The 21,582-nt window shown below is 45.0% G+C and overlaps 1 protein-coding gene across 6 annotated transcripts in view; it reads right to left on the bottom strand.

Annotated features, from left to right (window-relative positions):
- LOC121593912 overlaps positions 1-21,582 on the bottom strand; it is a 123,579-nt gene that overhangs the window by 97,769 nt on the left and 4,228 nt on the right. The window lies entirely within an intron of this gene.

The raw sequence follows: 21,582 nt of genomic DNA, 5'->3' as shown, positions 1-21,582 counted from the left end.
AACATAGCAGAAACTCCAAGAAGAAAGCCGAGATCCCGTAGAAAAGGTTTCAATAAAAGACGCCCATCCTGATGGGAACTTGCATCCGAAGCAAGACGCAAAAGGAAAGCATTTTCACACACACTCAACAGTAATGGTTGAAGGATCGTTTCGTTGCCGGGACGTGCTGAACACACACACACACACACACACCCCGGACAGCTGCAGGTGAGGAGCAGAGAGTGAGAGATCGATGAGATGCAACGAATTTGCAACAAATATCCTTTAAGGAGGTGGGTTCGCAACGGCACACCCGGACCCGGCATCTTTTCACCATAGACATTTGCACAACCAAGGCACACAAAAACACACACACAGACAGCGTTGGCTTATGGAAATGGAGCGAAGGAAAAGACCGTTTTTCAATTCTATCGCACTGCACAGCTAAAGAACAAAAACCGCATTTCGGCTCGTTTGGGAACGAATCTGAACGGTGAAAGCGCGGCAGCTGTCTGCAGCGAACTGAGATAAGGAACAAATTACGCCGCCCAAACGTCTTAGGCCGGGTATTGAAAGGATGTGAAAAGCTGAGCACATTAATGTATCCATAAAAAACGCAGTTACATGGTGTGTGAGCTGCTGCGAGCTTCTTGAGAGATATTCATTACACATTTAAATGCTGTACGCAAACGCACAATCGATTTCCCAACTGTCGTCGTCCTACGATTGCAGATTCGACACGAACACACGCCTCGGTACGCTTAAATCACAAAGTTTTGAAAAGTGTAAGCCCTGAAGCCAGAATAAGATTCAAAAACACCATTGTAATGCCAAATGCTGGGGGAAAGAAAAGAATCGTTTTCTTGGAAACTGAACTTCAAAATTATAGCATCTCCCTCCATTTGATTCTGCTTGGCACACAAAAAGGGATAGACGTGCACCGGACGACATTGACATTGCGACGGTGATGACAGATCGTACACAGCCACATGTGTCTCGTGTCCCGCGGGACCAGCATGTGCAGAAAAAAAAAGTGGAACCAGCGAAGAACAGCTAACAACACTCTGACAACAACCCCAAAAAAATCCTTCACAACGGCTGAACGGCACCACCTGGCGCTCAGCTTTTATTCAATTCAATGTCAAGGCGGGTGTGTATGCTGCAGCCGCCGCCGTCCACCTTCACCGTCTGAGGAAGCAGAGTGCCTTTGCTTGTTTTGGAAGCCGAGTCGAACGAAAAAAAGCAAAAAAATAACATGAAACGCAGGATGCAACGACTGTGCATCTTGCGCCCGCAAACCACGATGTGCCACGTGCCCACATCTATGTGTTTGTGTGTGCTTTTTTCATCCTCCTTGTTGAGTTGCTTTATGTTTAACACTCCACCTTAGATCGTTTGCTACTACCACTGGCTCTCAGGCCCTTGCCCACCAGAGCCTACACCAGAGCCACAAATGCGTCCTTTTCTTCCCGTATCACACCTGGCGTTTGCTTGATTTCGGGGATTTTCTGCTTCTTTTTTTTTTGTTTGGCCCGTAAACGCCTACTCCTCTCATCGACCTCTCGCCCCCGATTCTCTTCAGTTTTGACCCCTGGTTTGACGGTATTCTCCTTCCCATAGTGTTGAAGCGAAAAGCGTTCCCTGTAGCAGAGTTCCTGCAGTCGCCTGCCTGCCTGTCCATCACACATTTCGTTAGCTTTTCAGTCCAAATTTGCAGCGAAAATTCATACACTCAACAAAAATACCTATCGTATTCTTCCCCTTTCGCCTCCCATCCATGGCTGTAATCCTGCAAGCTGGACATGCAGTTTTTTTTTTCTTTTCTCCAAGACACACTCGGCCGCACAAATCAAACCAATTGTTTTCGGGCGCGCTTCGTGTGTTGGCACGCGCCTGCAGCGCCCTGTTCTCAAAATTTGTGTGTTTCGTACACGGTCCCGCAGCAGCGCAGCAGCTGCATCGGTGTAAGCTGATCGTCAGTGTGAGCGAGCCTTAAGAAATTACTCTTCCTGACTCGTTTGTTTTTTTTTTTACTGAGGGTAGAGATGTGTACGCTGCTTGAGCAGCCTACAGAAGGGAGCAGAGTGCAGCGGATCGTGGAAGGAAAAGACTTAAATCCGGCTGTTGGTGTATTTCAAATTAAGATCGTTTGCTTTTATGACAGGAAGCTTTCCTAGGGTAATATTTTTGGACGAATTTAGAGCCCCAGGAAACCTTCCAGTGGATGTCAATTGTAGTACAGCCTTATAAATGTAAACCCATTAAATATACTCGCAAAATGTACAGACAAAGGTGCTCCCACAATTTTCCTAAAATTAAACATTTTGAAGTACAAAAAAAAAACTTTAATTCATTGGTTTCATACTCAAAATTCAATCCAAAGTATGCTTTACAGTGTATTTCAACTGACTGCCACGATACCAATAAGTGTTGCCGTAGTAATAAACGCTCATTGCGGAAGTGAATCTCCGGTGCAACACTCATCAGAACCGCGGTGAAGTACCAGCGACAAATGTGTCTCAACGACGCTTCCGCTCGAACGGCTTCGATCGAAACCGGAACTTCAAGTATGAGAATGCAAATTTACATTCATGACGCAACGCGTACGCTCGTCCAAACGACGGGAAGGTGTAATATGCGCGACACTCGACTAATGCATTATGCACTGATCTAGCCTGCTGCACCGTTAGTTGCATCATTTCTGGGCTTCTTAGAAGAACAAAAATAAGTGAGGAATGGAAGTAGCAGTGAGCATTTCATCGCATGCTGATCAAATGATTTGTTATAAACTAAACTGTACACCCTTGTCATAAGATTGAAGTAATTTTCGAAAATTCTATGTAAATTTGAACCTTCATTATTGATCGTAAAACAACGCTTAACCAACCAGTAATTTAAATTATCATATTTTCAGATAGATCATTTACATCTTCACACTATCTTTGTAACTGCATCTTGAGTAAAACCAATATCAATTAACAACTTTTTAATTAAAAGGCACTAATGTTGCTTTAAAAACACACACACACACAAGATGAATGATGCAATGGAACACAACGGAATGAAATACAAAGAACGCCTCAAACCATTTTACCATACATCAGTCATCATTACTGTCGCCGTAATGACTTCACTCCTGCAGGGTAGAAAGAAGTCTTTTTTTTTTCTTGAAAAGATCCACAATGTGATCGACGAAACATGCTTACTGCAGATCGGCATCACACTACAAGCGATAATTGTGATGCATCGAACTTAACCCCAGCCGGGCGTGATATAGAAGAAAAAATAAATGCCCCAAAAAATCGAACGTAGGACCCTTTCTAAATGAAGATCGTTCAGCACACACATACACACACACACACACGGTCATAATTATGCATGCGAGCTCCAAAAACTCCCTTCTGGACACTGTGCAAGAATATATAAAAACAACCCCCTACAAACAACAGCCGTACCCGTACCGCAACCGGTGCAAGCGGTTCGAGCCAAACGATTGGCAGAAGGCCGAACGCCAAAAATCACCTGTCCCTTTGGACGCTTCGATCGGGCGACGAGCGCCTCCACCCCGGGAACCTGGCTTCACCGCGTGTTTATGTGCGTGTGTGTGTGTGTGTGCGATTTGGCCCCCCACAAACCGCATAGCTGTTCCCAACACAGCAGATGGTTCGCGGACATAATTCTTATTTATTTCTTGTGCTGCTTGTGCTTTGAACAGTTGCGGCGGCGGCATCTCGCAACAACAAGCATCCCGGTGATGGCGGTGGTGTATACAGGGCAAGGGCAAACACATGCGATGAAGCTTCCTCGCGCACGTGCGATGGCACACTTTTCAAAAGGGCTCAGCAGCACCGCCCCGGTCAGTTTTCCGTTTCCAATCGATGGCACGAGCCCGATATCAAGCTGCAGTACGCGGTTGTGCGCGAGTTGTAACAGCGCGACACCCCGCCCGCCCGCCCGTGTCGAACCATTGCGTCCAAGCAGAGCAACCGTGAAGGAACAACGAAGGAAGATGAATTCACGCTCAGGTCATGAAATTATATTCTGGCTTTCCTTTTTTGATGAACTTAATAACATCTGCTGACAACTGGAACAATGTTTTTGACCTGCTTCGTAGTAGAATAAAACAAGCACACACGCACACAAACACCAGAAACACCTAGAGCAATATACTCTTACACTTGATAGCTTTGACGTGGTGTGCTTTATACGCATTTGTTTTACTAAACATTTGCATGCGACATCCATTAAGGATGGTGACGACCATAATTAGATGGCGGATGACAGAGCGGACAAATAATGAAGCAAGCAATCTTTTTTAGCCATTAATTTTACTACATCAAACGTATCAATCCGATCCTTGTAACGTTTATAATTATTAAGAAACAGCTGCAATACATCATCTTATTTTATAACTCGATCAGAACACTTTTTAACGCACATATTCAATTTAATTTAAATAATAATTAAGTTAATTATTTTAAAAGCCTCCACATCGAGAATCGCGGTTTACGGAACATAAGGTATAATAAATATTTAAAAAAAATGATATTTAAGTTTTGTACTCCATCAACATGCGTATGTAGCAATCAAATGTTATTTCAATGCAACAAAAGCCATTAAACAGTTCAAAGCCCATCGATTTATTAAAGTTCGCAAATGTTGCCCCCAAAAAAAGGAAGGATTCAAACACCCGACACAAACGTATCGGAACAGCTGTAACATAAACGAGCGACAGCTTTCGAGCTAACGAACCCGGGTCAATGCATCCGAGAGACTGGGGCCGATTCGACCGGATCCGAAACGGGCTAAATGCAATAAATGAATAATTTCGGCAAGATTCTACCAAGATTGTAATTTATTTTTTCCTTCCTGTGCCCCTCCGAGGCCCCTAGGAATCGAGAAACGTAAGCCCAGCCAATAATCGAGCCGTCTGATCGCAAAAGAACCAGAGCGGCGCACCAAGGTATCCTGCCGTTGCCGTCTGTTTGCCGGCGGCTTACCACGTGCCCAAGCGTTTTTTTTTTCTTCTTTGCTTTCCAAAGAAACACGCAAAGGAGCTCGCGACACACACACACACACACACACACTACCTAGGAGGCGCATGTGGCGGGATCCCTTCGTTTGCTGGCGAGTTGCAGCTGCCATCCTTGCGGAACCAGACGCACGAACAAAACCACAAGCCATAGTGACAGCACTCGAGAGGAAACCTTTCTGAGACGGTTCTGAAGGGAATAGCGAGGAACTGTTGGAAAATTTGTTAAATATTATTTTCAAAAACCACAAAAACACCCACGGCAATAAATTTGAAATGATAGATGCAATACGACATATTAAATGTATAAAGGTGCGGATAAAATAAAGCAATTGATTAGAGAGAACATGTTCACAACTTGCACGGCGTGCGCGTTCCGTGACAAGGGAAAGTTCTAAATAAATCAAACTATGTGCTTAAAAGTCGTAAACCCCCAACCCACGGCTGGCCATGGCACGTGGCAATCGACTTGAAACACGAAACTGTATCCCAGCTCAGCGGAGGTAGATTGTGGATTGTCCCTTTCCACCACACCCACACCTAGGCAAGGCGTTTCTGAAGCAGCAGCGACGCTGAAAAACGCCAGCGGATTCGTTTTCTCTTTCATTTTTCATTCCCTCGAAGGCACAAATTTCTGTGGCAGCTGCAAATGAAACGCATCGGATGTATGTACCGCTGCTCTCGGGCATACCGTTGCACACGTCCTTCCTCGCTTGCGCTGGCTACACTGCCAACAGAAGCTCCAGTAAGGCCGGCAGGAGCAGGATTTCTCCTTTCTTCTTGCTTGGTGTGGAGATATTGAATATATTCTTCGCCACCAACTTTCCACCCCACCCAAAAGCCGTGGAAAGTTCTCGTTCAAAGCACGGAAAATTAAAACACAGCAATATCTGAATCCGGCAGCACCCTTTGAAGAGAAATTCATTATACTTGCGTGTGCTGGGATGGAGCGGGTAGACGAGAGAGTGCGGTGAACCTTGCTTTAGCAGGATTCAATTTTACAGAGTTTTCCCTCAACCAGATTCTTCTACCATCGCCTACAGCACTCGTATACATTCTTTACTTTTTAGAGCATTCAGAATTTACCGAACGTCGTCCAAAACTCTCAACATCATCCATCCCCCAGACGAATGATTAAAATGCAATTATGCGCCCGTGCCCAACCAAAAAACTGACCCCTCCCGAAAAGCCCGCTTTGCTGACCGAGCGGCCCATCGCTTAATTGTATTCTGCAAGAAAATGCATTTCATTGTTCGGCCACAATTGCTGCGCGCTGGATTATTGTAAGCGCAGCCCGAAACACAATAGAAAACAGAAACGTCTATCTGCCCTGTCCCGGACAAGTATGGATGAAAGACGGTTTTAGGGAGTGGGGCGTGGGGAACTAAAATTAATATGACAAATGTAAAAGCTTTAGCCGACTTGGGTGTTCTTGGCTGAAAATGGGTATCAGAGTGGAGCCGTTGTTATGGTTTTGACAATATTTGTTATGGCAGCGTTGAAAAAAAAAATGCTCTGTTCTTGAAGTGAGTTAAATATCTTGAACAGGCAAGAAAGCAAACGTTTTCATGAACGTCATTTTAGCTTTATTTTATGCACGAATATCTAATCGCACATAGTCCCTACAAAAATCAGTCACTTTTGACATGCATCGACCATTGCATCGACAATTTAAATTTGCTGTTTAGCGTCTGCCTAGATGAGTGACATTATGATTCCGTGTCGAGGCGTGCACTCCTACATAACAGTGGTTGCAGGTTCGAGGCTACAATTCATAACAAATCACTGAATGCTGTATCTCGACAGATAAAACAAGGCCTACGTCGTCTAATCAAAAGAATCACAATTTTATGGATAGAAATAAAGAAATATAAATAAATATAAATATAAAAACAAATCTTCTTTATAAAAAAACCTATATTCAATCAAAAGAACCTTCCAACTTGGATGTTTTTGATTTGAAATGAAATTTTGATGTCAACTGCAAATGAGAAAAAGCTAAGTGAAATGTAACTTTTCATTGGCAAAAACTATTTGAATAGTTTACGAATCATTTCATTTGTTATCAAGTCTTCTACATGTTGATCGATATTTTGATAAATGCAATCAAAAACATCACGTTATAAAAAAAAAGTCAAATTAACTTTATCGACACAGAAAAGCCTCAGTTTTCATTTAATCGAGCGCCTAGATATTTCCATTAGCATTTTTACTTTTCTTTTCATTCTGAGTACCCATTTCATCATCACCTTTTTCTCTAATAAGATACATTTACGTAGATAAGAAGCGTCAGATGAAACCATACGTTTTTCGCCTTATTAACCTCTACCTTTCATTGCAGATTTTATCTCACATCTCTTAACTAACCCCTATACTATATTCCTCACTGTTCCGCTCACATTATCCTGACATTCTCATCTTCATCGTGCAACTAGCACACACACACACATGTCTCTATCATGATTGAAATATGTAAAACTAAACGACAAATTCCCAATCCTTCTTTTACCATCGAGAGCCCTCTTTGCCCATAGCTCGCGCATCTTTAGCTTAACCTGCAACGGCATGTTTTCACCCTCGGGGACTAAATACCCCTCCTCCGGGCCGCCCAGCGCGTCCATAGTCCCCACTCCCACACCAACCAGTGAGTGTGAGAGGGCGCTGTCGTAAATTATGCTTCACCGCTTCGAACGGCACCCTGGTGGTAAATAAATTTTATTTAATCATTTCATAATGTATGCAAATTTGTTTCCCGCACACACACACGCACATAGCATTCCAGGCGGTAGAGAGAGGTGCAATCGAGCGTTTCTGTAGAGCGCTGTTTGTTACTTCCGGTCTACAGCAAATGGGACGAGGAATAAATTCGCACATTCGCTTGGCCCAAAGCATGTTCGTTGAAGGATAACTTTTCACACACGTTGGGATTGCACGCACAGAGAGAGAGAGATAGAGAGAGAGAGAGAGAGAGAGAGAGAGAGAGAGAGAGAGAGAGAGAGAGAGAGAGAGAGAGAGAGGAGAAAACATACACACGCACATACAGTTGAATAAAATCATCAGTTCCGAAAAGATTGGCTTGCTGTGCCCTGCCCCTGTAGAATTATTTCCAATTCAATGTGGGGTAGAAATAGAACCGAAATTCAGATTCATATCCACCAATCGATCAAAAGGGGTGGAGAATCGAAAAATTAATTTCTCATTTATGCAACACACACACACATATAGCCATAAATATGCCGTCCCAATTTAGCACGGGCACTTGTGTGCAACTGCCAAAGGAGAGATCCGGAAAATCCGTCAACTAATTTAACTTTACAAGTCCACTTTATCGCAAACGCTAACCCCCGAATTTGTTGAGAAAGGGTGACCGACCCACAGCACCACCACCAACGTTATATCTGAAAACAACAACACTTCGCTGGGCTAAGTCCTGCACTAAACGGTGCCCTCCTTCTCTCCCTTATATTAATGCGATTATTATCGATCCTGGGCCGCTAATTTATGCAATACGGTTTTCGAATAAACACTTCCCGTTTCGTTTCAATATCGAATTAATTGTACACCACCATGGATGGACGTGCACAGACTAGCGGAAGGAAGCAAGGAATGGTTATTTCGTCTCATTGGCGTTATTACATCAAAAATCGATTTTGCCCCGCCGTTTTGGTGTCCTTTTTCGCTGGAAGGGAGGCTAGTGCGCGCCCCTTCAAGCCGTTTGCAGCAAAAGTGCTGGAATTTTAGTTTAGATTGTGAAGCTAATTGAATTTAACATTAATTGGTTTAATTTTGTGATTCCATAACACACACCCATACACGAATAATTAAACACTTTGGTCGGTGATTTCAAACGATAGCAAATTTAAATGCAACAGCAACGAACAACACACCATAGCAGTACCTCATCCCTGGCAAAAGCAATGAAGTCAAATAAGAGGTAAGAGCACATAGTAGTGATGGGTAGAGATGGCAAAAATACGATCCGACTCTGATCCGGTCGACTCCAATCCGAATCCAATCAATTCGGAATCGACTCCGGAAGATAGGTCCGCCCTGCATTACTCAGAGTCGTCCGGAGCCGCCAGTAGTCGTCCGGAGCCGTCCGGAGCCATCCGGAGTCATCCGCAGTCGGAGCCGTCCGAAGTCGCTCGGAGTCTTTCGGAGTGGGAATCTGAGTCGTCCGGAGTCATTCGGAGTAGTTCGGAGTTGCCCAGAGTTATTGGAAGTCGGAGACATCCGGAGTCGTTCGGAGTCGTTCAGAGTCGTCCAGAGTCGCCCGGAGTCATTCGAAGTAGAAATTGTCCGGATTCGTTCAGAGTCGGTCTGCGAAACAACGCACAGTGAAAGACAAAACAACATAACGAAATGAAATGCCTGATCACAAAACACGTATCGACTCCGATCGACTCTAGACGACTCCGAATGACTCCGACTCCGGACGACTCCGGACGGCTCCAGACAACTCATGGCGCCTCCGGGCACCTCCCGGCGCCTCCGGGCGACTCCGGACGACTCCTGGCGCCTCCGGGCGACTCCGGGCGACTCCGGACGACTCCAGAACACTCCAGACGACTCCGGACGACTCCAGCCGACCCCGACTCCGGGCGGATCTAGTGGTTCAATTTTGCCGGAGTCGAAATCGGACTAACAATAGTCGGAGTCAGATCGGAGCCGTGAGTGCGCTGCATAGAGCACATTACTAGCACATAGCATACGCACGAGAGTTATTTTTATGCTAAATTGTTAAGAATTTTTCTTACAAATTGTACGTGTACTCAGATATATATTTAAAAATTGCAAAAGAAAGTTTTGAAAAAAAAAATCCTGATATTCGGCATGTTTTTGGTTGATTTTTTTTTCATATCCAGTCCCTGGCCATATCTATTTTTAATTTTAAATAATTGCCATGATTTACTAGAATGTATTAAACATGTCTTTGACCCCTAGGACCAGTGATTAATTGCATAAACTTTCTTTTTTTTGACAGTGATAATAACAAGAGAAGAACCATATTTGAAGATGTATGTGACAAATGCATTGATACAGGAAATTCGCATAGCAGTTCTTCGGTTCTATGCAACTACGAGTGCGAGAGAAAAAAAAAAGCGCCAAACCTCGTTTAAGACTGTCGTTCTGCCGGATTAGGAGGATCACTCAGAATCACTCAGAATTGGGTGTTTGAATCATAAAATACGTTAAACACCAAAAAGCTTTAAATGTTAGTGTGAATTTGAAGATTATAGACGAAATTTTGAGGCTGTGCGGAATTCGAATCAAAACGTCCGCAATTTGAAACATTAACTCGAAACTGTCCGGAATATGAATCAAAATGCAATTTTATGATTTTTTTTTGCAATGTTTTGAGTAAAATTTTTAGAAACATTTATTTTTTCTCAAATGTAGAAGGTTTGCTGTAGTAAAGTGAGTTATAAAGAGGTTTGAGCGATTAAAATTATTAGTAAGAAAATATTAAATGCCAATAAATCCTAAAGTCTCCGTAGTTTGAAGCAATGCGGTATTTGTCATCTAGAACTCTCAACAGTTGAAAAGAAAATTATAAAATGCTTTGCAAAATGTACAAATTTAAGCAGTAAATTAAATGGTCTTAAAACAGTCGTTAACGAGACCTACAAATGATTTCATAAAGGTAATCGTAAAATGATCAAGATTTTGTAAATGAAGAAGACAATTACCGTAGACAATGACTGTAATAATGGACATGTAAATGTAAATAATGCCTTTAACAGCTATAAAGAACTCGAAACACATAACGGCGCCGCCCCTCCCGCATTATGCCTAATCGCTGCAGTTAGTGCAGTTAATGGAGGTTCAATTTGAACTCAAACTCTAACTAGCTCTAAGGATGCAGAAATCAACACGACTCATTACTACACTTTTGGTCATTCTTATCCCAACCCTTACTCCCCTACCTTACTCCAAAATAATACACACAAAAAGCACCAAAACTAAACGACAACAAATCGCTTCTCGTTCGAGCTCGCATCCGTTAACATGTTGTGTGCGCACGCTGCCCGCTCATTTGCATTTCGGGAACATGCAACAAATGAGCCATCATTAGTCGCTGGTTGCAATTATTTGCGCGACCTACAACACTGCAACACTTCTTCCTCCTGTCCACAGAGTGCTCGATGTGCTCGAATCGAATCGCACAAAGCTTGCTCCAGGAGGAAAGCCTAAAAAGCGCGCCCCATTCCAGCCACCACTAGCCAGGCCACCGCGAGAATGTGTACCACCAGCGACAGCTGAACGTGCGGTGTTGTGAGCGACGCGGCGGTCGGGGCTGCGACGAACGCTCCCCGATAAAGAAGAAAATAACACGAAACACACGATGATGTGTGTTGTAATCCATCCGATCCGTCCGACAGCACACACCTATAACATCTGCGTGCCGTCGTCGAGAGGGCTTGGGTTTTACGGGTCCTTTCTCCTCTTCCCCTACCGTTGCTTCTTTCTACGTACCTGCGTACTCGAATCCCCGGGCCAGGGAGTTCTCTTCTACCAGGGTCCTTGTTTCCCACTTTTGGGCTTCTCACCTTCCGACCGAGCGGGCAAAGCCAATCCATTTTAAACAATCGCTGTCCTTCTCTTTCCTCTCCATACTCTCGCTGTCTCTCCCTCTCTTTAACTCTCAAGCTTGTTTGTGTTTGAAATTTTAAATGCATTACGAACTGGCATATCATCATACAACAATTTCAAATAACTTTTTTTCCTTCCTTCCCTTTCTTCCTTTCTCCTCTGTACTGTCTATTCAAATGTGTGTGAGTGTTTAGGGCTAATATCTAGTACGTACGCACGCATGGGTGTGTGTGTTCCTATGTATGTATGTGTGAGCTTAGGTCCCACAGGACCGTCGAGATTCGGTACAGCGCCGCATCCGCTCGAACAACCAGGCTTGGCTTGGTTTGGTCTGCTCGCCCTACCCTTCATTACTCTTTATGTTTGGGCCCTCTTTCCGCAACCGTCCAGAGGTTTTCGGAGGTCTCAACACAACTGGATGTACAGTACCACCATGCCGGTGTGATCTCGGCAACATCCCGACACACGACACAACTGGAGGCACTCACTCCGACTTCGGCTTTTCCAGGAAAAAGGACACCGAGCCAGGGTGAGCCAGTGGTGAGACACCGTGATTGCACTCTCGCACTCACTGAGCGCCGTGGTCGCGCTCTGATGCATCGCAGCAAATGCGCTTCCACATCTCGTTATGCAGCAGGAAGACAGCATACAAGAAGAAGAAGTCGGCAGAAAAAAACACGGACAGATGTTTGAATCGAAATGACATTTACGGCAACAAATCGACAGCGACAACCGGAAGTTGGATGACACATGAAATAGATTACACCGAGGTGCATCGTACGCTTCCCAGCGTACTTCGTGTGGAAGCTGCGCTTCGGGAGGAAGTTTTTTTTTTTGCTGTTGATGTTCCCAACAATTATGGGCTTGCTGTCACCAGTGCTGTTAGGCGTAGAACAGGGCGTGAAACAGTTTTGATGTAGAAATTCAAATAGAACTGGATGGATGGATGGATGAATCCTAACTAGTAAAAATTCAGACTTTTTGGACGTGAACGTCTGCAGCTCAACAGCTCGGATTACATTTTACAAGCTCATTGTATTTTACTTCGGTAATGAAATTGGTCAATATAACAATATCTTTCTATTCACGGAATAATTCGAAACGGAACTGATCAGATTAAATATAGATATCAGGGCGCGAACTATCTTAACTTCTGCCGAGGATCCTCAAATGTAGAAGGTTTGCTGTAGTAAAGTGAGTTATAAAGAGGTTTGAGCGATTAAAATTATTAGTAAGAAAATATTAAATGCCAATAAATCCTAAAGTCTCCGTAGTTTGAAGCTCAGAAGTTTATCAGATTTAGCTGTATTCTCTATCACGTTCGCTGTCCCTTCACGCTCTTACCTTCGAACCCTTGCTCCAATTGCTGAGCTCTACACCAAAGGGATTTACAGGAAGCCAATGATGTGTGTGTGCATTAGCTTACCTTTCGCGATGAAAGATTGAGCGTAAGAGTTAATTGAAACTAATACAGCACATATTACACAAGTCGAAGAACGAGCATATCGAAGCAGGGAAAGTGCGCTGCTGAACTTGCATAAAACGAGCTGCATGCCCGGAAAGCTGATTAGCTGCAATCGATAAATTATCATTCTATATATTGCCAATCAGCTGCGCATGTTGGCAATCTTCTAATCATACATTAAAAAAGAGAGAAAGAGGATTGTTTCCTTGTTTGACTGCTGCTCAAACAACTTTAAACAGAACCCCTTCATTCTTTTTTTTTTTGGCACCGTGCGTACGGTAAGGCAAAAGCTTAACACACCCAGCCCGTGTCCTTTCGGACCTTTTTCCCCCTTTTTTTTGGGTACAAACTGCAGATGCAGCGCAGTGATGGTGGTGGTGATGGTGCAAGCGCGCACATCTGTTACCATATTGAAAGGATGATCAATTTCTCATTTTTGCCGGCTGATTGGGAGTGCGCCTTTTCCCATCCACATGTTCGCCAAACGGCCAAAACCGATCCCATATGTGGGCGTGTAGGGTGTACGGCTATGTGTGTGTGTAGTAGGGTAGGGTGGACACAACCCGGTGAGCGACGTACTGGTACGCTTCGACTTTCAGTGACACACGCACACACTCCGCACGCACCCGCACCGATTGTCATCAAACCGCATCATCCGCAAGCGGAAAGTTGCAATGATGGATGAGTGCACCATTCCTGCTCCCTGTCCTGGTGCAGCAGTGGCGTTTTGCAAACGACCGATTTTTCTCCGTACCGAGGACAAGAGGAATCCCCGTACGACTCAACCTGCGAAAAACGAGAGGGCGCACCCCGCGCCAGTGATCATTAATTTTCATTTCAAACCATTAATTGGCAGCATCGCTTATTTTCCGTTAAATTGTTCCAACCAACAGCAAACCGATTGACGTGCTGAATATACGGGGGGAAGGAAAGCAAACGAAACATTCAAACACGGGCAGCACACGATTTGATTGAATCGTTGGCCGTATTCGCTACGGGACAATTTACTAAAGAACAAACACGGTTAAGATAACGATGGGAAAGGTAAAAATAATATGAACCTGATTGAGTATAAGCTTGCCCCTGTGGGATTAACATCATAGAGTAATTCGGAGGCCGGAGTTAACTTACAAGCTCGTACTGGGTTCAAGACTATTGAGAGAAACGCTTTGATCAGTTCATTTGATGACCACAACTGCACCAACACTAACCAAGCGCTCACAACACCATTAAATGCGCGCACAGGAAGGTAATTTGAACCTCAAGTAAAGGTTCAGATTTCTCTTCAAAACGAGTATATTAGGACGACGAATCGTTCAATTGCTTTTGGCCGTCATCATCATCGGAGTTGAAGGTTTTTGGAAACAAAGCATTGGAAGGCACGTGCCCTATACAATAAGATCGTTGACCTGTTTTTCTCTATCATGTGTGACCCACGAACGAAGACGTTCCCCCAACGGAAACGTAAATACACTCACAGATGGCTACCTCATCATATCAGTGAGCAGGATTCAAGATGCGTACAAGCGACAGGTGTGTGCGGCTGTAGTGTGTTAACACTAATCAAAGATCCAAGAAAGCATGCGGCAAAGTATAGGCAAACGCTACCGAAAAAGAGGAAACAAACGCCACTGTCCCTTTTGTTTCATGGTAAAAAGATACACATTTCCCCGCCTCATTACCAAGAGCGAACATTCGGACATTACACAGGATTGTGACTGTAATCTGCCCTTTTCTTTTAATCCCACATCAACACACCTTAACTAACATGTTTCGCTCTTCGCGAGATCGTGATCGCATTGGTTCGGCGCCATCTGTACAACACGCGAGGGGTCCGAGGCTCCAGAACGTTAGGATATCAATGGTGTATTCCCCTCAGAAACGTTGCCACCGAACGGGAACAGCGACATGTCCCTAAAGGTGGCTTGAGATCGTATCGATAACACTTCCTTAGTCGTTCGGTTTGACTATCGAAATGAATCGGAAGCCCGAAATGAAAAGCGTTGTCCACGAGGGGAGCAAAATTATTAACGGCAAAAGGGAGTTCACTGCCAGGATGGCATTCGCTTCTCTGTCTAATCAATAAACAGTAGGGTAGGACAAATTTTTTAGCCTTCCCCGCCTTGGAGATATCATGCCTATCGAAGCAAAACACATTTTTACTCTCACTAAATTGATCAAATTTACGAGACGTCAGCTCCGGAGCAAAGTGCTGTGTGCTACTAGTTCTGTTCTCGATCATTAACTTTCACTAATAAAGTGCATCAAACGACCGATAAATAAGCAAACGGAACTAATGGGGTGTTTGAGAGTGTCCTGGAAAGGTATTAGAGTTATATTAGAGTTGTTGAGGCAGCAAGCAAGGCAACGGAATTCTTTTTAAAAGAGACATTAGTGAAGAAACGTCTAAACCTAATGATGCCGTTTGCTCTAAATTCTTTCCAAAAGGATCCTTCGACAAAAAATAAAACAACTGATGAGTGATGCTTTTGCCAGCGCTTCGTCCATTTTTCATTAAAAAAATGCATCTCTTTCCGCACACTTCTTACACACTTTTCATTCCAATCCTCCTCCTTCTGTCCCCAATTGGTAGCGAAAGCTTTCACGCATTGCCGCCGATCGTAAGGAGCAAATAAACAACACATAAAAATGGAAATGAACACACCCGCTGCGCTCGTTACCAGAAACAACCCCCCCCCAAAAGCGCCCAAACTAAAGCAAAACAAAATAACTTCTTTACCACATGACTAAGCGCAGCAGGGCTCGCCACCCCGGCTGCAAATGCACACACACACGACGGAATGCACAAATTCCGTCAACGCTCTCTCCCCTTTCGCTCTACACTCTCCTTTCTTCATTAGAAAGCTGAGCAAACCCCGTGAAGGGGAAGAATAAAATTCTTTCCACTTTTACGATGCCGTTTTTATGTTTGTAATTCCACCCATTATACACACATAATTTTCGGACAATTTTATACACCACACAGACGACAGACACAACGACCTGGGTGTGCTCCTCCAGGTGCCCCCCACCCCCCCTTCACCCGTCTGTTCGTTTTACAACTCGAAATTACCGTTCTGAGTGCTGCGGCTTCTTTTCCGCGCTCCGCCTTCCCCCCCTGTGGCTGCTGGCGCAATTTTGGGGTGCATTTCTTGCGCTTCCTTCGTGCTGTGAGCGCGCACACATACCGTTTGCTACCGCTAGCCTCACCCACCCCCCCCCCCTTTCCCCGCTTTGTGTCCTGTGTATGTGATGGAATGCATTTTAACAGCGAGCAGCAGGATCAGCGGTGCATTAATGATACCGCGCCGCAGCCATCACAACAACCCGCCGTCTTTGCCGTGCACCACACAGAGGTAAAGGAACGAGGGGCATTTTTAATTTTATTATTCAAAATAAATTAAAGCCAATAATTGGAAAAGCCCATTGGCTGCCGGTGGACGGCTGTTTTGTGGGGGGATGAAATGAGAGGGATGACGGTGCGCCGCACTAAGGAGGCAAACCTTTTGGGGGGGAATAATGAAGAAAAAAGAAACCGGCAGCATTATGGCGTGTCCCATAATGGCCAAGAAAAAGGTAAATTTTCACCAAAAATCTATCAACATATGGTGAATGTATGAGTGTAGGGAGTGGTTGGTAAGACACTAACAAGAATCATTAACAGGGTCGATTGTTTTACGAGCAAGATTCATATATTCGCACCATCGACAAGGACATGCATTCGTAGTGTGACTCTCGTAAGCAATTAGATGCTTATTAATACCACTGTTTGCTGTATTGTAGTTACATTATGCACGACAAAATGTAAAAAAGTATTAATTTTAATAATGAACAGGTCCGAAAGTATCGAAATTCACCATCGTGTCTTAATAATTCGCATTTCATAAAAGTCAGCTTTTTGTCTACAAATTCGCGAAAAATAAGAGAAAAGAATGATGTCACATGCAGTAATCAAGAGAATAGTGATGGGAATTAAATTTTCGTCGAAATCGATTCCGACTACCTCCGAACTTTTCTGGAATCGATTCCGGATAGTAGGTCCGGAATCAGTTTCCGGAAGTGATTTCGGAATCGGTAATTGGTAATTGGCGCCGGAATTGATTATAAACATGGAATCGGAATCGGATAGGTCCTATTCCGAGCTCGCACCACTACGAGAGAACGTGACGTCAATGATATTTAACAAAATAACCATCTAAAATGGAGCCATCGATAACCATCGAAATGAAAATAAATACTATTTTCCAACGAATTGCAACATTTTCTACCATCCTGTACCAGCTCCATACCAGCTGTACATTCAAAACTTATTTTGTTCGTTTTTTACCGCTAATATTTAAATTACACCCTTATTAGATTGAACTAAATGTTTATTTAAATAAAAGAATTTAATCCAATTTAAATGTATTTAATATTTACTGAAAGAATCCATCATTTGGTGTATAAGGCCCCACAATTTGATGAGAAAAAATGTGAAACATTATTTTAAAAATTAAAAATAATTTCTCGTTCCCTTTCGCTCCATCATTAAATGTACCTTTTCTTCAACTAATGCAATTACTTCAAGAACGCTAATTAATTTAAACCCAAACCCTCTCTTGATGCACTCCTAACAAACTCGCGCGCTTGTCCTTCCGACCACTGCAAGATTTCTAATTAAAATGTGACTACATTTACTACAACTGGTCAGAGATTGCCAAACAAAACCACCCAACCCGCGGCGGGATAAGCCCGTGCGCGCCCCGAGTTATCGAGGAAATAAATCGTAATATAATGAAGTTTTGATTTACAGTGACCTGGGTGACCGGGTGAATGTGTGTGTGTGTGTGTGTGTGTTTATTGCGTACGCACAATTGTAAATCGTTCCTGTGCGTTCCATCAAACAGCCGAGGACGAGTGAGAAACAGGATATTAACCCTACCGCGCACATTAACACATTACCTAGCACTGTGTGTGTATGCGTCGGACAAACGCAAAACGGGTTCAGGATCAGACGGCACCACCACAGGGGCCGCAATCGCAATTAACAGCACCAATGTGGCCGATCTACCACCACCACCACCACTCACTGTTACACCAGTTGTCGCAGAAAGGGGTTCCTTCACCTTCTTCCCTTAGCTAAAGCAAACCCCACCATGTGCCCTGGTCGTTTGTGTGCGGGCTAGCTAGCTCCAAATAAATTCGATTATAATTATGCCTCTTTGCTGGAGGTCTACCAGGAAAAAAGAGCCACACATACACACACACGAGCATGCAGTCGCTGCAGGATGATTTCGATTGCACCGTTCTGGATCCTTTGCAGTCCCTCTGTCAGCTGGTTGGCACGATCGGACGCACGTCGCCGAAACGTGCAGATACTGCCTTTGAAGGACCAATTGAAAAGATGAGAATGGCCATCGAGCGCACACACACATACACATGCACACGAACAGAGTTTGGATGACTCAGAAGGATCCTTTACCCCTTTTGCCGGCCAGACAGGCGTTGCAAAACGGCCACAAAACTCGTTCAATGTGCGCGAGGAGCAGCAGCAGCAGCAGCAGCTTCCACCGGCGGCCTCTTAAGCCCGCAACCCGGTGCGCAATCCCCGAAAGGGTTTTAACCCTTTTTGGAACACATACACACGCACGCACACACACACGCAGGCATAACTCAAACTTTTTGCACAATTTGGAGAAAAGTTTTGCAGCATTCTCGTGCATACCCGTGGGGTTTAGTTTTTATGTCCGCTGCACGCGCGCGGAATTCAGGATTCAGCCCGTTGCCCTGAATCTGTCCAACCTAGTCGGCAATTTTTGCCAACCGGAACAGACAAAAGGATACATATACACACGCATCCCTCTCTCTCTCTCTCTCTCTCTCTCTCTCTCCTTCTCTGCGACACAAAACACATCCTGCCGGGAGGGAGGGGTAAACCGGGACCGGTGAGGAGGTCGAAAAACGTGTTCACCCCTTTTTCGCATGCACTTTTCACTGCATCTCCCAGACGAGAGGGAGCGATGAAAAAAGGGGAGAGAGACAGTTTGTCTAAAAACCAAAGAAGAGAGACGCGGCAACAACTGCTTTGCATCTATCTCACCACCCAACAAAAGGGGTGTTGGGTGCATGCAGCACCAGACCCCTCCCCTCTCGAGACATTCCCTACCAAACCCCCATGTTACCCCTGAAGCCTGTCTGATGGCTTGTCTGTTCCATCTTCCCTTCCGACGCACCCTTTTTTCGCTACCCCATTCGGATTGTCACATACAAACACACACACGGTCCCGCTTCGCCCCAGCTCCTGGACAGTGACGTTCATTAGGTGCGTGTGTGTGTGTGTGTGTGTGACCCTCGGGGAGAGCGGGCGAGCGGTGTGTCACTGTGACATCGCCGGCGCGCTCGCGCGTACATTGCCTGCGTGCAGGAGGCAACGGAAGGGGCCACATTTTAAGTAACCTGGCGCAAACACACACACGCACACACACGACTGCAGCAGCGGCAGCATGCAAACAAAAAAAGAAAGAACCGCACGCAGGGAAAGAAATGAAACGCCAGACACATTGAAGTAGGTCGGGAACTCGTCGAAAGCCGAGACGAGACCATCGTCCGTCGACCTCGTCGTCTGGTTTTGCAGCCGCGCGCACCCGCCACTACGTTCCGCGCGTCGCACACGGGGCGAAGGGTTACCGCCGGTGCAGTATGTGTGTGTGTGTGTGTGTATGGGGTTTGCACACACGCTTCGTCTTGCAGCGTTGCAGCCTGCTCCTTCTCAGCCCGTGTTTTGTCACCAATTTCACGCCCCATCTCCAGCAAGCCCCAATCCTTTGGGCCAGTGGCGAGCAGGCTAGAAAGCGGCACTATCACCGAAAGGGTGGTGGGTTTGCACTTTTCCTTATCGGTTCCGTTTCCCACCACCGGTCTGCGTGTGTGTCTGTGTCTCTGTTCGTCGTTTTGTTCGTCGGCCTCCTTATGCGCAAGCATTCGCACTACATTGTTGCAAGTTGCGCGCGCGCGCGTCGTACAGGCCATGGCATAATTGTGCGATATTCGATACCGTCTCTATGATGTGTGTGTGTGTGTTCCGATGGCAATCCGCACTGCACACAACTGCAAGGAAATGGAGAGGTGGTTAGGAACGGTTTTTTGCTTTTAAAACTAAAAGAAACATGAAGAAAAATACAATATTGAACAATTCGACGGGCTTCTTTTCGTGGGCAAGCTTTACCTTAATTAGGCTTAACGAACACACTCTTGTGCTATCTCGCGTTTGTTTTTGATAGACCTTTACAATTTCTTACTTCTCAAGCAGCAGTCAAATGCTCGAATCCCTTTTTCCCCTCAGCCATCAATAGTCGGACGCACACACAAAATCGTGCGTACATAATAAAACACGCGCGGCCCGAAAATAGATTGCAAAACAAATGCGAAAAAATTAGTTTTAAGCGCGCGCGCGCGGCCCAAACACTGCGGGGCTGGGTTTGTGGGGTGTGTGCAGCGCGTCTAGACAGTTTCGGGCGCGCAACGCCGGTGTGCTAAAATTATGTTCGAATTTTGTGCTCGTGTGTGTGTGTGTGTAAATACACACATACACACACAGGCACACAGTCAATGAAGACAAGACGGGCGAGAGAGAGAGAGAGGAAAAACAAGACGACCGAGAGAAAGAACAAGCGCCGAACCACAAGAAGCAGCAAATCAGTCTCATCAGACAGAGTTTGCCAAAAAGTGTGTTGTGGCTAAAAATATAAATATAACAAAAACAAAATCAAGACACACACGCACACACATACGCACTGAAAGCGAAATAAACGTTCAAAGCCTGCAAAAACGGCAAACCGCAACAGACAAACAGCTCGCACCGACGCACCACCCGCTGCGCGTTTTAGAAATGGCGCGAATTGCAAAAAAAGTGCACAATCTTCTCTCCTTCAAATCCTCCCCTCTACCCCACAGGGGGAGCAAGCTGCACATCAAACACGATCGAGCGAAATGCAATCGGGTTTGTATGGTTGCGGATCCCGGCACCCGTCGTAAATCTTCGTGCGCTCGCCGCATCGCCTGTCTTTCGCAGTTCGATATCATTCAAGTGGGCCCCGGCCTGTTTGATTGTTACTGCGCAAGAAGAGAAAGAAGAATTGCTTTATATACATTATTTAACATACAAGTTTCTTCCACTTATAGCACCAAAATGTGTTGCAAAAATTTTAAATAAACAACGCTTCTTCGCTTCCTGGTGACAAAATCGGTACCGCACTGTACATTATATTGGCGCGAACGCAGCATGCAGCAAGAAGATGCACGCAAAATGGACTGGCGAAAATTCAATCCGTCGCACGGTCGAATTATAATTATATATATATATATATGTATAAACCCGACTCGTCTCTCCGGTACCGGCGCTGCGTACGAAAAACGTGGCGCATTGCTGGCGCAACAGCATCTTAAAGGCAGTGCTGCTGCTGCTGCTGCTGCTACTCCGGTTGCACATGCACACTGAGAAAAGAAGAGCACACCCAGACACACACACACACAT

Source organism: Anopheles merus, chromosome 2L (genome assembly GCF_017562075.2).
Source record: "Anopheles merus strain MAF chromosome 2L, AmerM5.1, whole genome shotgun sequence".
Classification (NCBI taxonomy): Eukaryota; Metazoa; Arthropoda; class Insecta; order Diptera; family Culicidae; genus Anopheles; species Anopheles merus.
The sequence above is the reverse complement of the archived record's forward strand: the minus strand, read 5'-3'. Positions and strand labels throughout refer to the sequence as shown.